Genomic DNA, 5,000 nt, shown 5'->3' with positions numbered 1-5,000 from the left:
CAGGATTGGCGCCTTGTAATGTCCAACTGATCCTTGTATCTCTGCTTCAGACGACGATAAATACGCAGGTGGTATTGTCGTTCGTCATGGGCAAAGCTCCTTTGGTAGTTGCTTCGCGCCCTTCTGACTGACCGTTTGAGCACAGTCAATTCAGGGGTCCATGGGGTGGACTCCCTGCAGATGTATCTCGCTATTCGAGGTACAGCCAGTGTGATAGCCGTTTGCACGGAGCTTACCAGCTCCTCCACAGCTTCATCAATATTACCTATGTCCTCTCCGAACTCGGGAGGACTGAACACCTGCACGAGTCGGTCCCAGTCTGTCCGAGCATAATTGAAGCGTTCCACCCACTCGCCTGGCACATCCGTGATGGTCGGCGCTATATCAAATGTTATACAGTTATGATCACTGACAGTAAGATGTTCTCTTACTTGCCAGTTATGGACGTGGGGTGCTGCCCTCTCGCTTGCTAGTGTGACATCAATATTTGATGTTGCACCCGCCCTCCCTGAGTAGGTCGGGGGGTACCCAGGCAAGTTTAGCACATACATGTGCGTTTCCATTATCAAATCAACAAGCTCCGCACCCCTACCGTCCTGTACATCACTGTGCCAGAGTGGGGACTTAGCATTAGCATCAAGAGCTACAATTATAGCCTGCCCGGCTAAAACTCGTAGTATCCAATTCAGCTGATCAAGATAAATCTTGATGTCATGTCTGAATTGGCAGTAGACGTTTACAACGTACATACTGTAAGACAGCAGATTTAGTTGTACAACTATAATATGCTCAGTACAGAACTGATTTAATATCGTAGTTTTAATAGTTTTATTCAATACTATAATTGCACTCATGGGGTTCCCACCTGAGGATACCACCTGTGCTGTTGCGGGAAAACCAGGGACTCGACCCGCACAGGAGTTCGGTTCTTGTATCAAAAGAATATCTATTCCTTCTTGTTCCGCTACCTTCCGTAGCTCATGTGCAACCATCTGGCTGCGCATAGCATTGACTTGTACCACTTTAAATATCGCCATAATCTGTTCTTTGGACAAGTCTGTCTAAGAACATTCGGTGGGTTGGACAATCTTTAGGTCCACCACACTTACGGCCTCGTCTTCTGCATGGTACACATACCGCAGCTTTGTCCTTATTAGGACAGCCTTTTTTGATATGTCCAGAGAGGCCACAATGGCCGCAAATGACATCGGGTTGCGTACAATATTTATTCGTATGGTTAATATCCTGGCATTTTGTGCATCTCGGCACAGCCAGGTAATCTTTTATGTTCAACGCAGAGTAGCCAACATACAACCGACCCACTCTCGTTAGTGATTTCCATAAACCTGGCGAGACTTCTACCACGTGGTGTACTGTCAGTTTCTCACGTGGTCCTACTTTAAAGCGTAACTTAAACTGTTCATCGAATTCTCCTCTTGTCATATTCATATCAAAATTTTGGGTATATATTGCGTCTACCAGATTGTCTGTTGTCATGTACGTAGGTACATCATACAGACACATCAAAGGTCGACGCTTGCGAGGAGGTTCACACTTCGCTTTGTTATTTAGTTGCTCGTTGTTTAAGATCTTTTGGCAGTCCTCTTGTGATGCTGCTTCTACTATCAGCACATTCTTTGCAGTGCGTACATTATTTATCTTTATCTTATCCTTCTTAGGATCTACGCACTTCTCGAATACTGACTTAACAGTCTTAATGTCATCACCAGGTTTAGGTTTAATGAACACCGTGGGAGTAACTTTCTTAATGTTATCCTGTATAGTTTGTTTCGCTGTCGGTGCCTTGGCAACTGGGGCTCTAGCAACCGCAGCATAAGACCGGGCCGGTTGACCTCTAAGTCTTTCATTTTCTTTTTCTAATTCTGCCACCCTACCCTCTAACTGAGAGTGGGCGATTGCCCAGTTGGCTACAAAGTCCCTAATATGGTTAATAGCATAATTGCTTATCTTACCATTTTTAATGCTGCTATCCAGCAAACTCAGAAATTTCGAATGTCGCTCAGCGACAGACACATTCTCGAGACTCGAAACTTCGCTAGTATCTAACGTATTAACACTCTCTTGATTCTCAGCCATTTTGATAATTAGAGAGTGTAAAAGTGGAGGCCCGTCTCTTGCCCCGGACCGGCCTCTCTGGCATGGGGGGAGGCTATATGCAGCTCGCTCACCGGTCCCGCCCCTTGACCAAGAGCTATCAGTAACTGAGCTGCCAGGTTTAGCACGCCGTGGGTACAGCGCACTAGTCCTCTTCAACAGCCACACCACCACAGTTTTCACCCGCTCCCTTATCGGCGAATGCCACCCACATTCCGGGAGAGCGGATTCACTCTCCGTCCTTCGCCCCCTACTAGGCCAGGTTCCCACCAAAGGCCAAAGACCCGGTCCTACTCAGGTGCCGGGCCGGTCCCCCAGACGTTCGGAGGTCTGGACCCATCTAACCTGACCGGGGACATGTCACCACGCCCCGGCTTGGCGGAGCATGTCTTGGGGTCCAAGACAAGGCGAGTGGCCTTCGCCGACTTGGGGCAGGATCCCACCACAGCAAATGCAGCTATCAGAACCAGTGTACAAGTTGTTCAGCACACTGTCGCGCCCCTACCCTTCAGTTGCCCGAAGGCTTAACAGCTCCACCTCAAGAAGGCAGGTAAGGGCACTTGAGAAGGAGAGGCTGTTTGAGACGCATCCTTCCCCACACTGCCTTTTACCAACCGAGAGCCCGCACAGCTTGAGGGCTCACAGTATGAGACAGCTGGAGCTCAGACAGCTGGAGCTAGTAGATAGGGACAGCGGGAATCTCGTTAATCCATTCATGCGCGTCACTAATTAGATGACGAGGCATTTGGCTACCTTAAGAGAGTCATAGTTACTCCCGCCGTTTACCCGCGCTTGCTTGAATTTCTTCACGTTGACATTCAGAGCACTGGGCAGAAATCACATTGCGTCAACACCCGCTAGGGCCATCGCAATGCTTTGTTTTAATTAGACAGTCGGATTCCCCCAGTCCGTGCCAGTTCTGAGTTGATCGTTGAATGGCGGCCGAAGAGAATCCGCGCACCCGCGCGCCCCCGGAGGAGCACGCTAAGGCGGACGCGGCCTCGCAGCAAGGAAGATCCGTGGGAGGCCAAGGCACGGGACCGAGCTCGGATCCTGCACGCAGGTTGAAGCACCGGGGCGCGAACGCCGCGCAGGCGCGCGCATCCTGCACCGCCGGCCAGCACGAGGCCGACCAACGGCGAGAGCAGACCACGCCCGCGCTAAACGCCCGCACTTACCGGCACCCCTACGGCACTCACCTCGCCCAGGCCCGGCACGTTAGCGCTGACCCACTTCCCGACCAAGCCCGACACGCCCCGATCCTCAGAGCCAATCCTTATCCCGAAGTTACGGATCCAATTTGCCGACTTCCCTTACCTACATTATTCTATCGACTAGAGGCTCTTCACCTTGGAGACCTGCTGCGGATATGGGTACGAACCGGCGCGACACCTCCACGTGGCCCTCTCCCGGATTTTCAAGGTCCGAGGGGAAGATCGGGACACCGCCGCAACTGCGGTGCTCTTCGCGTTCCAAACCCTATCTCCCTGCTAGAGGATTCCAGGGAACTCGAACGCTCATGCAGAAAAGAAAACTCTTCCCCGATCTCCCGACGGCGTCTCCGGGTCCTTTTGGGTTACCCCGACGAGCATCTCTAAAAGAGGGGCCCGACTTGTATCGGTTCCGCTGCCGGGTTCCGGAATAGGAACCGGATTCCCTTTCGCCCAACGGGGGCCAGCACAAAGCGCATCATGCTATGACGGCCCCCATCAACATCGGATTTCTCCTAGGGCTTAGGATCGACTGACTCGTGTGCAACGGCTGTTCACACGAAACCCTTCTCCGCGTCAGCCCTCCAGGGCCTCGCTGGAGTATTTGCTACTACCACCAAGATCTGCACCGACGGCGGCTCCAGGCAGGCTCACGCCCAGACCCTTCTGCGCCCACCGCCGCGACCCTCCTACTCGTCAGGGCTTCGCGGCCGGCCGCAAGGACCGGCCATGACTGCCAGACTGACGGCCGAGTATAGGCACGACGCTTCAGCGCCATCCATTTTCAGGGCTAGTTGCTTCGGCAGGTGAGTTGTTACACACTCCTTAGCGGATTCCGACTTCCATGGCCACCGTCCTGCTGTCTTAAGCAACCAACGCCTTTCATGGTTTCCCATGAGCGTCGATTCGGGCGCCTTAACTCGGCGTTTGGTTCATCCCACAGCGCCAGTTCTGCTTACCAAAAGTGGCCCACTTGGCACTCCGATCCGAGTCGTTTGCTCGCGGCTTCAGCATATCAAGCAAGCCGGAGATCTCACCCATTTAAAGTTTGAGAATAGGTTGAGGTCGTTTCGGCCCCAAGGCCTCTAATCATTCGCTTTACCGGATGAGACTCGTACGAGCACCAGCTATCCTGAGGGAAACTTCGGAGGGAACCAGCTACTAGATGGTTCGATTAGTCTTTCGCCCCTATACCCAGCTCCGACGATCGATTTGCACGTCAGAATCGCTACGGACCTCCATCAGGGTTTCCCCTGACTTCGTCCTGGCCAGGCATAGTTCACCATCTTTCGGGTCCCAACGTGTACGCTCTAGGTGCGCCTCACCTCGCAATGAGGACGAGACGCCCCGGGAGTGCGGAGGCCGCCGCCCCGTGAAGGGCGGGGAAGCCCCATCCTCCCTCGGCCCGCGCAAGGCGAGACCTTCACTTTCATTACGCCTTTAGGTTTCGTACAGCCCAATGACTCGCGCACATGTTAGACTCCTTGGTCCGTGTTTCAAGACGGGTCGTGAAATTGTCCAAAGCTGAAGCGCCGCTGACGGGAGCGATTATTCCGCCCGAGAGCATCCCGAGCCAACAGCGGCGCGGGTCCGGGGCCGGGCCAGGTAGGTCCGTCATCCGGGAAGAACCGCGCGCGCTTGCCGGGAGCCCGAGCGCCCAAAGGGGCGAATCGA

General features: G+C 53.4%; 1 pseudogene; it reads right to left on the bottom strand.

Annotated features, from left to right (window-relative positions):
* The window catches only part of LOC124773739, a 9,467-nt pseudogene that overhangs the window by 3,715 nt on the left and 752 nt on the right, over positions 1-5,000 (bottom strand).

The sequence above is a fragment of the Schistocerca piceifrons genome, unplaced genomic scaffold (assembly GCF_021461385.2).
Source record: "Schistocerca piceifrons isolate TAMUIC-IGC-003096 unplaced genomic scaffold, iqSchPice1.1 HiC_scaffold_954, whole genome shotgun sequence".
NCBI classification, from domain to species: Eukaryota; Metazoa; Arthropoda; class Insecta; order Orthoptera; family Acrididae; genus Schistocerca; species Schistocerca piceifrons.
Note: the sequence above shows the minus strand (reverse complement) of the source record. Positions and strands in the feature narration are given on the sequence as shown.